Source organism: Pelecanus crispus, chromosome 2 (assembly GCF_030463565.1).
Source record: "Pelecanus crispus isolate bPelCri1 chromosome 2, bPelCri1.pri, whole genome shotgun sequence".
NCBI lineage: Eukaryota > Metazoa > Chordata > Aves > Pelecaniformes > Pelecanidae > Pelecanus > Pelecanus crispus.
The window spans coordinates 141152897-141165466 of NC_134644.1; the positions used below are offsets into that span (position 1 = coordinate 141152897).

Consider the following 12570-nt stretch of genomic DNA (forward strand, 5'->3'; position numbering starts at 1 on the left):
CGACATATATTAGAATTTGGCCTTTACCTTTGTCTGCCAGGTGAACTTCTTGTCTTTCTTTAAGGAAAGATATTTTATTTTCTTGAGGATAGACTAACTGTTGATTATTCTGTGCTGTGGTGGCTTTTTTATTTTTAAAGGGTGTTCAAATTTAGAATATTTTTACAGTTTTATAATGGCATAATCCATAAACTATTTATAAAGTGTAATGATACTGAAAAATAAGTATTCAATATTCAGCATTTACTGTAAATATGCGGTAGCAAATATTTACTGCTACATTTGCTTCCAAGTTTCATTGTATATCTGGAAGCTTGATAAAAACAGTTCATATTTTCTTACCAAACTGATAATGTGTTATTAATTCAGATGAAAAAAGAGGTAGCTCTACCAGATTCTTCTGTTTTGTCCCAGGTTTGAAATTTTATGAGAACCAGACTACACATTCCTCTGCTGTTAGACAGTATTATTTTCAGAGATGCTAACCTGTTAGTGATTAGCCCAGACTGGTGTCTTGGATGCTTGCGGTATCAGAAAGCCCTTCCCTGAGGACTTCTCTGGTCCAAAGAGAATTTCCACACTGGAGCTTGAAAAAGATGGTCTGAACCTGTGTACATTCCCAACTAAGGGTCAAATCCCATGAGTCCATGGGAATTTTGTCTGAGTAAAGACTGCAGGATTTGACCCTTCGGGATGTATTTGTTTCTTGTACAGATGTTTAAGTCATTTAAAATTATGTGGTCCAGTGTTCAAAGAATTAGCTGCCTAATAGACCTTTTGCTTCTAACTTCAGCTAATTCACTGTCTCTGCTTATTGGTGTCTCTGTACTTAACTCATCCTATATGGCAAATTAAGGAACATTCAGGCCTCCAGTGAAATGATTATCAAGGAAAGTAAATTACAAAATATCACAGACTGTATGTGGCCCAAAAGGTCATTTTAGATTTATTTGTAGAAAATAGTTATCATCTTTATGATATTACTATTGGTAGTACTAGAAAGCAATTTGTTTGCTATATTTGTATGTTGCTCGATGCAAAATTCTTCTCAGTGATCGTGATCATTGCCTCCGTATGTTCAATCGCTTTTACCATAAATGTATATTTAGGGACTCCTCTATGAACTTTTAATAGGTGCTTCCTTCTGTAGCCTATCACTTCAGCTCTTTATTCTGACTGGATGATAGAATAACTATGATATTTAAAGTGGTCAAGTTTAAGACATTAATTGGAATATCAGGACATGCCATGTGTTGTAATGTTGATTGTGCATGCATGTACGTACACACCTGTTTTCTGTGTATGTGCATTAAGACATGTAAGCACATCACAGTATACAGACATGCTTTATCACATGGTGACCTGATGTTGTTTCCTACTAGGTTAGTGCAGAGTGTTCAGTATCTGCAAAGGTATTAACGTGTTCGCTCTTATGTATGTTTGTGATACATATGTCAGGCTCTTCTACAAATCTCCTGATTAAGGAAAGTCTACAGTAAACTGTATGCACTGTATTTACTTATTTTGATATTTTTATTTTAAAGTTTGTATTACAAACTCATTTTTGCACTTTAAAGTCTGTTTTAGATGAGCACCTTCAATCTGAAGTCTACCTAGTACTTAAAGAAAAAACCATACTGACCTTGCAGCAAGTAGCACTTATGAAAGGGGAAGACTAGCATGAGGTGGAAGGTCAAAAAAGCCAGGCTGACCCCATCTATTTAGTATCCCTGGAACTTGTGGTGGCAAGAAACAAATGATCTTCTTCCTCACTGGGTTTGTAGTATTCAGACTGTCTTTCTGAACTGGGCGTTTCCAGCTTGGAAAAGAAAACAAAAGCCAAAAAGTTTGTGTGGAGAGGCATTAAAAAAAAAAAAAAAAAAGAAAAAAAAAAAAAGAGAAGAGGTAGGGTGATTTTTGGCAGCAAGCCTAATAGTAAATTTCATTTAATAGTAAAGAACCTGGCTGCTAATTTGGAGGGGGAGAAAAAGGAAGAGGAAAGCAATGGAGTTCTGTTGGTTGATAGGCTTTAGTTTCTTTTCCTCACTCACCTGTTTGCTTGGAGATGAAAACAATCACTTTTGATGCCTGTTTTTTCCTTCCCTGGGAACTGTTGATATTTGCTACAGCCCCCATAAAACTTTTCACCACCCTGCTGCATGTCTTTCGTAACCAGTCATATGAAATGCCTTTCATAATCTTTCTGCAGTCACAGTAGAGGAGAGGACACAACAGTACTAATGCCATTTGCTTCTTCTAAGGACGAGAGGAGACAGAAGCTGCATTTCTAAATTGGGCACTGTGTAGTTTTACTTATTGATTTACAGAGCACTTATTATCATAGTAGAACATTATAATGAACATAGCTGAAGACTGAACATTTGTTGAAACATGTCTGCGGCATTTCTACATGTTGCTTGAGGGATGAATTAATTTACATGATGTTTTACTTTTTAAATAAAACAATTTATTATAGAAATCAAAATGTCAAATCTAAAGGCTCTTATCTGTAAGCTCTCATAAATTATTTCCTTGAAACTTTTTTGGAGCAGGACTCTTCACATATTCCTCCCTCAAGCCTAAATTACACAAACAATAAGTAACAAGTTATTGTAAGTGTAATGGTAATTAACCATGAAAAAAACCTACTTGTTTTGATTTTAGTTGATTTTCCCATTAGATAAAACTGTCTCTTTACTGGGGATTTTAGGGTTTTCATTGCTTCAAGTTTTTCAGGGTTTTTCAGCCTTTTGTCCTTCATTTCTTTAAGTGGTCACTTACCTGCATATGTCATTAGACGAGTGTCTCCCAGGTGTGATTAGCCTCGTGTGTTCTTACATTTTTTTGGCAGCAGCAGAATGGTGATTTCTGTTTGCATGCTGGTGAGGTTCTGGTGATGAGCCGTTAAATAAAATGATCTGTCCCAAGGCCAACCACTTGGTTCATTGCCAAACAGTAATCCAGTACAATTAAGTATCAAAGATTGGAGTACTCCATTATTGCAAGAGATCTCACTGCAGCCACCTGGAAAAGCAAAGAGCTCAAGAAGGGAAGAGTGATCAGGACATTTATTTTCACTGGGGTATACTAATTCCACTGGGGTTTGTTTGAACATATGTGATTGTGATTTGGATATCCATAAATTTAAAATTAGCATTTAAATTTTCAATTTCAGCTTTATTTTCCTTCCAAAGCTGGGGGTTGAGAGAAGGAAGAGATTAAAGTAGGAAAGAACTGACTAGATTTCTGAGACTGCTTCTGCTGTTCTTGACTAAATTTCTTATTAAAATACATGATTTCATGGTCCTATTCTATTTTCCTCCTCCATAAAGGCTGTTGTGTCAGTTGCTGCTGTAGTCATGCACGCATTTAAGCAGTTTAGTGGTGGCAACAAAGTTAGAAATTTGTCAAACCATTTAGCAAACAGTTTTTATTGTTTACTTTATAATTCAGGTCTAGGAATGCCAATTTTTTGTTTCACTGTTGGTCTCAATTTATTTTCCATGGCCTCACAAGTAATAATTTTTAATTTGTCCAAAGAACACTGAATTCTGACGGGTGGAATTTTACTAGGATATGCCTTTTCTAGACATAAGGACAGTAGCATTGTAAAACACACCATATCTAAAGCAACGTCTTTTTAAAGTTCTGTAAATACAGGAAATGGCCAAACATGTTAGGTATTTGAATATGTTGCAGCTACCCACAGCAAATTTGATAGAAAATCACACCTAATGTACACAAAGGAGTGTTTAAAATCTTATTCTTATATAATAACTCAAGAAAACCCCACCTTTTGTTACTTTGAGCTAGACTCACTTTGTAGGTTCTTCAAGGTGTTTGAGTGTGAAAGGGAGGAAAGAATATGGCCTATTTCTTCCCTTCAGGAACTTAACAATTGTAGGACCCTATAAAATCATAACAGTCTCCATGTTTATGACAACTGAGAAAGTCAGAGGATATAATGATATTAAATATAGCACAGTCCTCTGAAGACATAGATAATATACAGCTTTTACTGATGGAGAAACTGAGTTAGGATTGTCAAATTGTTTGTTATGTTTTACAGCTCAATCACAGTTGACAATAGCAATCAGGTATTCCCAGTCATATTTTCCAGCTGTAGCTCCTCTCTCTAAAAGGCACTAAACTATAGTTTTGAGAAAGATGAAAATATATGGGATAAGGAGAAGTCATTCTAGTTTCACCAGGGGCTGCTCAAAGATCTATGGATGCCAGATCTCTCCCAGGGCAAAAATGAAAGAAGGAAAATTAAAACTCTTTTAAGACTTGGAAAAGTTAAAAGAAATGCAAAAGCAGAATGAGTTAATGCTAGCCAAAGGAGCCAGGGGAAATAAGAATAGCATTTGAAATATATTGGAGAAAAAAAGAAATAATGGAAAGAAAAAGCAAGCTCAGTAATAAATGAAGAGGGTGACAAAATGAAAGCTGGTTCTGAAATGGCTGATGCACTGAGCTACTTTCAAAATCAGTCTTTGACAAGAAAAATAAAAGGAGTAAGGACATAATAGATCAAGTAATTAAGACCTTTTCCAAATAGTTGATAAAAAAAAAGAGTAAGGCAATACTTAGAAAAAACAGAATAAATGCAAATCAGCAGGTCTGGATGATAAGCATAGTATGGTCTTAAGAGACATAGATAATGAATTTACATAATCGCTAGTAATTATTTTTGAAAAGTAAAGTACAATTGAGGAATTATCATAGGATTGGGAAAAGGAAAATCTAATACCAATCTTTAATAAAAGAAAAAAAAGAATAATTCTGGTAATTACCATAGGGCTGCCTGTTGTTGTTTATAAAGCCTAGGGGTGTGATAGGCACTTTACTGAAGCTGAAAGAAACCATCCTTACCCCAAAACAATTTAAAAACAATTTAACTTTCGACTTGATATGTCTTAGCTGGAGATGACCGAAAAATAAAGTGGTTCAAAGAATGAGAACAGTAAGAATACAGTTTTTTTTTGATTCTTCCTCTGTATGTACATATCTTCATGATTGCATAAAGATTTGTGGTCTATTTGAAGTAATAACAATGATTAAGAAATAAGATAACAAATATTATTGTTCTGACGCTGAAGGTTTTACCCCATACTTTCTCTTGTCTCCACTTGCTAAGCCCAAAGGCATTTCCAGGAGGCCAGGAATATCCAGGCAGGTGCTACTTGCCTCCTCCCTGTTGCCTGGCCCCTCCGACTGCCTTATGTGGAGATGAATAAGATGGAGCTGTGCTTCAAAGAGCTCTTGACCATAGTTTGTTCCTAAACTACACACACAATCACACCGTGTGGAAAGAAAAGTGAGCATGCAGACAAAATAACAGAAGTGGTCTTCTGGGTTTGCTTTCCCACAGGCTTCTTGGGTGGATAGTCTGATCTGGCTCTCCCTCTTCCCTATACCTGGTCCCAAGAGAATGTACCCAGGGGCTTCTAAGGGTTTAGGAAGAAGGAGGGATCATGCCATCTAGTGGAACTCCCTCCACTTTTCCCAGCTCTTCTCTGAGAATCATGGAGGAGAACATGGGTTCTGAAGGTCCAAGTGAACCTTGGACCAGTTCTTGAGGAAACACAGGAATGCAGTTTCCAGAGGAGAATAAATGAATTTAAGTGCAGAAAATCAGGCAAAAAGGTTTGGAAACTGTAATTTAATAAAAAAAATTATATGGAGGAAATAACTTCATAGATTTTTGCTTAAATGAAGGGATAAAGAATTTTGCAAAAGGTTTTGGGCAGTTGAGATGAACTTGAATGTGCTCATATTGTCATGTGAATTTTCCCGTTGGTTGCAGGAGTGTAAGCTGTATTTTGGGGATGGAGTAAGGTGTCCAGAGGTGTTCTGCAGATGTGAGTGAAAGACTCAATTTGTTGATCATGTGATTAAGGAAGGGGAGGTGAACAGACCATTCATTAAATCTACAGGTCATACTAAAACTGGGAGGTGTTGCCAACACCAGTGAGGACAGAGTGTGAAGATATAAAAAGAAGTGAGGACAGGTTAGAAATATGGACAGGAAATCACAAAATGGGATTCAACCTGGCAAATGGAATCTGATACATCTGCTGAAATAGTAACACAAAAAGCAGATATTGAGCAGGAGAAAGACGTTTGTGAAGAAGATGTTGAAAAAAGACTTAGGGGTGATAGTGGGTGGCAAATTGGGTATGAGTTTGCCATATGATACGACAACCAACTGCCCCCCCCAACAGTTCTGTTCTTGCTTGCATCATGCTATAGAACAGAAATGGGATAGACCCCTTCTACAGACTATGATAAGATATAATACTGCACACAGCTTTAGGCATGTCATAAAGCAATAATAGATATGAATAGGTGTAGTAATTGGAAGCTCTCTCATAGTGAAATGAGACTGGACAATGAATTTTGAAGCCTATAATAGGAAGTCATTCTGCATGGATGGATGAACGCTGCTGTCTTTTTCAGCTTTAATTCTCATGTTTCCGTACAAGGCAAGTAAAATGAACAGTAGTTATTGTTTAACCAAGTATCTTTGCACATCAAACATGTTAATTTCAGTTTTTTCTGGGTCAGATATTTTGTTGACCATGACATCTTGGCACTGAACTAACCATAATAAACTGCCCCTAGCCCTAGTGGTTCAGTTCATTGAAAGGTGATCTGTAGCAGGATGTGTTAATTTTCTGCCCTGAGATAGTAGGTGAAAGAAGACTACCCAGAAGAAAAGACCATTTTAAAACACTCTTATTCTTATCTGTACATTTAGATTTTTGGGCGTTTGCAGTTTGAGTATTTTTCAGCCGCTCTGTCAGAAGTCACATTATATATGTGTAAATATATGTATATTTATATACTAATATGCATGCCCCACTCTAATGTAGTCAGGTAGTGAAACTTGATAATTTACTCTGCAGTTTGCATAGGTGACTTATCTTTTTACCTAAGTGTACTTTCCTGGACGAGGGCTGTCTTTGGCAGAAGCAGAAATACAGGGAATACTGTCCTTCAGAACAGTGGCTCCTGAAGTAGGGTACAGAAGGATGAAACAGTTGCTAATAGTCCTTCAGTAAGTACAGCTGTTGCTCCAGGCATGTGTGGGTGCTGCATACCTTTTGATTTGTATCCAGCTGTTTTTCTCTGCTTTTACTGATTCTAGAAAGCCAGCCGGGTCCTATTTGCCTGGGCCTTTTTGCCAGTGCTCTATTTCTTATATCCGAAAGCATGTTTACTACCTAGATTTAATATAAAGAATCAGGTGAGATCCTCGGCTGCTAGATAAGCATATCTTCCTTGCCCGTGTCCTTCACAGAACAGGGAATATTTAAGTATTATCCATTATAGTTTTTCATGTCACACCAACTACTGCAGAATATAAGTATGTGTATTGACATATTGATAACAAAACAAAAAAACAAAATAGAGAAATATGTATTTCAGTAATGTTTCTATTATAGAAACAACCAACAAAGATTTTTAGTTACTAATGTCATTGAAAATTCATTTTTATTAAAATGAAAAGGTCTGCTGCTCAGTCTTTTACTTTATAAATGTATCTCTTAATATCAGCATGGAAAGATACTTGTTTGTTGACCTTCAGTGAAGCTGCCAATACAGTTGAATGCTCTTTCTAACACTGACCGTTTTTGCTACTGGTAGATGAGCCTGTCTCAAAGTCTTATAACCTGTTGCTCGATAAAGAACAGAAATGGGATTTCATCATGAATTAGGAGGTTCTACTAGTGTAATGGTACTTTAACATGTTGGGGTTTTTTTTTCACCCTTACTTAGACATATTAGCAATGCACTTAGTAAGAGAGAGAGAGAGACTCTTCAGGTCAACTAGCCTGGTTATATATTTATACATACCAAGCTAAAATCATGCAAAGGACCAAAACTGAAAGAGACTAATCCATTATTTCCAAGCAATACTGAATGTAGCAGTAGTTGCTTGTTTTCTGTAACAACCAAATTAAGGGTTATAAATAAAGGACTAAGCCCAGAGTGAAAAGTAGAAGCTGAAATGAATATTCGGAAAAGATATACAAACTCTTCATTTTTTTTCACAGCACTTGTGCTACATTTGTGTTGATCAATTTACAGAGCTTGGGTCTCCACCTCCTCTGTTGAATACGCATCTGAATACCTTGTTAAATCAGCTTGTTAAAACAGCTTTTGATTTACAGTGTTCATGTAAAGGTTTCTTATTTTTAAAACATATATGCTGGTGCACATGCACAGCATGTAAGAGCAGAACTGGGCTATTAAAGTTTCCCATTTCTCATCATGGCTAAAAAGGGCTAGAATTACATATTTAGCGGTAGAATAAAACATGTAAGTCTCTTAAAGGGCTTTTTGATGCTGCCAGCCTGGTAGGTCTTTTCTTATTAGTGTATTTATTTCTGTGTGTATTTATTTAAACAGAGAGATGGATTTGAAAGATATTGTTCAACTACAGAAGAAAAATAATAAAAGTAAGCTGGAGTTCTGAAAAGGCTGGGTAAAGTCCTTACTAAAGTAGAGAGAAAACATCCCAAAGTTCTAAAGTGTCCATTCCCAGTGCTCTGGGTGCAGGTACCATGACTCACACTGGTGGTAGCTGCAGCCTGAAAAACATAAGGGTGGGAGACTGTGTCCCTGATGTTTGGTTCTCCCAGTCTCCCACTTCAAGAGCACTTGAGCAACAAGTTGCAGGTATACACTGGCCAAGCTGGTGACAGTGGGATTGTATGTGGAAAGAAAGAATTCAGGGATATGATGACAACTATGTATCCCTATATAGATTCATCCTGTAGGCATAAATAAATTGCCTGGATTGCTTTTGGTGTTAGAGACAGTCTTAACTAAGGTGAAGAAAATGAAAACGGTAACAAGGATTGGTGCAATTCCATGATGCTTTGGAAATCAGTGCCACAATAAAATTGTTACAAATAAAATGCCACAAATTAAGAGATAGTTATTTTATAAGAAGTTTCAACACAGTTTTGTAATCTGTTTGTAGTACCAGTTTTCAATATTTTACCAAATAAATAGCCACTGTAATTTCTATAGGATTGTTATTTTTGTTGTTGGATTTAGGAAATGGAGGTAAACAAGCAGACACATCATGCATAGCAGCAAAGTAGTTTCTTTAACAGTGGATTGCTTCTGTTGCAGGTATCTTAATTTCCAGGAGCTGGTTAAAGTTCTTGGTAGTGTTCCTAGCTTTTTAATAGTTTCTATCTCACTTCTGCCATTTTATGTGAAGTACAGTAAATGGGTGAGAAATTAAGTAAATACCCAGGGGAGGATCAAAATAATTTATACTACGCCACAGACATTTCAAGTCTTGCAGTCTCTGAGCAACCACTTGCTGAGCTGAGTAGCTCAAAATGGTAAAGTATACTCCATAAATCAGAAATCCAAGTCAGGTTTTCTGAAAAAACATTATTTTGCCAGTGTTTTTATTAAAAACAGTACAAAATATGTAGTTTAACATAGGCCTTTTGCAGGCTTCAAGGAATTTGAGGATTTCGATAAAATGAACTTCATTTAAATGAACAAGCGGTGTATTTAGACATACAGTTATCAAGCTTTCTAATAATGGCAATGGTACTTATGCAAAATACTTTGTATAAACCCAAGAATTTACCAGGTATCTGAAAATATATGATTATCAAACTGTGGTGTATTTGTTTTAGAGGAATATACGTTTATTTTGTATGCATGTGAAGTTAGTGATCACCAGAGGCAAAGAATGGACAGGCTTGGAAATCAAAATCTTCACTTTATCTATGGAATGGATATATATATATTGCTGTATAATATTATTATTTCACTATGAGCCTCCAGGTCATTATCTCTAGGAATGAAGCAGGCAGTGCATTCTTCATATCTCAAACTCTGATGAAGCAGCAAATTATGCCAGTTAAGGTGTTGGCTTTTTATAATGTGAATACATCTGGTAGAAACAAAGTCTACAAATTAACCTTTACTTAGGCCAGTGAATAATTGTTACAGGGTAACAATTTTATTTAATTTTTCTGGACTTTTACATTTTTTGGTAAATGGCATCTAGCAATAAAGCTTCTACTATTATCAAATGCAGATGCCATGTCCTGTGATTTGAATGCTAGTTTGTTTGCAGGTATTTATTTGACTGACAGAAAACATGAACTTTTACCCTGCAATTGCAAGATAGCAAGGAAATTATGTTTATTCTGCCTAATTTTATGCAGTGTGCCTTGTGTCTGCTAATAACTGACAAACCAGCTACAAGTGTATAAAAGGATGGGTACGAAATGATAAAATCAGGAATGTGACTCAAGTACCATTTAGGATGGAAAATCTAGAATTTTAAAATGCTTTGTGGTTCTAACAGTAATGCTGCTTTCATTACTACTGTACCTCAAATCAGCAGAGAGAAAAGCTTCTGAAGTTAAGATTACCCATAGGATTTGTAAAACAGATTGATGGAAGTAATTGGTAAACTGCTTAATCAAGCCTTGCTTGGAGGTGAATAAGGACTGAAGGATAGAAAATGTAGGCTGTATAAGTAACCCAACAAGTCAGTAGAGTTCTTTTTTCTGAAAGAAACAAAGATAGCAGTAATTAATGACCCTGACTCTGTGCCAAAAAAGCTTTCTTCTGACAACTCCAACTTAATTAAAACTTAAGACGTTTCAATGGCCTCAGAAAGCCCCTGATGGGGTGAACTCTTGAAAACTCGTGAGAAAATTTTGTAAATTAAAGGAAAAGATGTGTGTTACCACTGGTGCCATGACTCTAATCCCTGGCAGTCAAAGAATCTATTTAGCCAAAGCCTTTTCTTTTAACTGGCTCACACCTGCAGGCTTACTGGCACTTCCTCTGTACCAGAGAAGGCAGTTTTTGTGTTTTACGGAAGATCAGATAATAGGAGTCTTGCTGTTACTTTTGTTTTTGTGCATTGTTCATTAGGCTGTGAGTGTTGCAGGCACACTTGATATGCTTGGCTAGCTTGGGGGGAGAGTAGTGGCTGAATGCTTTAGGTGGTGCAACATTAGTGAGGATGGGCTGGCAAAAAAGTAAGTTTAATGCAAAAGTGCTTCAAATTAAAACTTACAGCTGATGAGGCAAGCTGAAAGGCAGAGCCTGCTGTTCTGTTCTTCACACATCCAAGTTACAAGGAACAATATTCTGCACTGGGTAGTGCTGGATTTAGACAAAAGGAAATGGGGCTTTCAGATTCTCCTTGCTCCTTTATATTAATGTGATTTTTATTCATCAGGGACCAACTGATGTAAGAATCCCCCCCAAATACACTGTATGGAAAGGAAAGCTCTGTTTGCATTGCAAGGAGGCAGGCTATTTTGTGAGTTGACCTGTCTGCTTTATTAATAAACATGGGATTAGATTCTAGAAATAACATCAGTTGCATACTAATTGGTCTAAATGGTTACTTGATTTACATCAGGAAAAAAAAGGAGTTTAATTTCATCTCCCATTCTAGAAAGTGGTTTTGTGTGTTATATTGTGAAAATTTTCTCCACGCCCCCTTTTCTGTGGCCTTAGGCAAATCCATATATCTGGGGCAGTGGAGAAGGTAATATTCTGGATTGCCTTTTCCTTTTTGGATGTTACAGGGGGATGTGCTGTCTGACTGGCACAGAAAAGCCTTGCTTGCATATAGGTCAAGGCTTAGGTATACTTTTTAGATGTAGATACTGGAGGAAAGGATAGAGAGCTCAAGGTACTCACAAATCTCTTCCTTTGAACTTTTTTGAGAGTTTTGATGAGGCTAATTGTGATGTTTGTTTTTACAGGTGATGATCCATAACATACAGGTGCTTGGGCTGACATTTTCTTTTTTACTGTGGCTTAGGGAAGGGTGGGGGAAAATACAGTCACAGACTTGTAACTTTTCCATCGATTGGCATTTAATCCACCACATCAAGCTGACACAAAAAAAGAAGGGGGAAGAGAAAAGAGGAGCCTGTAGGAGTTTGCAAAAATATACTAGATGTGTCATGTCTCCATAGTGCTGGAAAGATTCACCTACCAGTTTGTTAGTAACCACTTTCAGATGTTAAAATAGGGGTGGGAAAGATGGAGGGGAAGCAAGAGGCAGAGGAAAGTAGAAATCAGCATGTTTGATCCGATACAGAAACTATTGTCTGCAAGAATTTCAGGATACCAGCCATAATCTAACTAATCTTAGTCCAAATAAATACCACCTGTACCATTTGATATCTGAAGACAAAAGCAGCCCAGTGTAATGTATTAGAAAGACTCCTAGAGTTGTACTGAACTCTCACCAATAAAGCGATTGTTTTCACGCTAAGTTGCCATTCTTATTTTTGGAATATATTTGTTGTGCCTGTGAAATGGAAGTACCTTAGTTTAAGTAAAATATGTTTTTAAAAAATAAACTACTGTAACAGAATATGTTTGGGAGTTGTAAAAGTTTTCCATTGAAAAAATCAGAATTTAAAAGGATCCTGTTACATGCTGTGGGCAGAAATCAGAGTCAGCAATGCTTGTGAAAAGATTTTTTTTTTTTAACAAAAATTTGTTGCGGGTCACAGTAAATGGTTTTTGAAAAAGTTTCACATCATA

The 12570-nt window shown here is 36.5% G+C and overlaps 1 protein-coding gene across 1 annotated transcript in view; it reads left to right on the plus strand.

Moving 5' to 3' along the window:
* The window catches only part of ZFHX4 (zinc finger homeobox 4), a 126241-nt gene that overhangs the window by 38887 nt on the left and 74784 nt on the right, over nt 1-12570 (plus strand). The window lies entirely within an intron of this gene.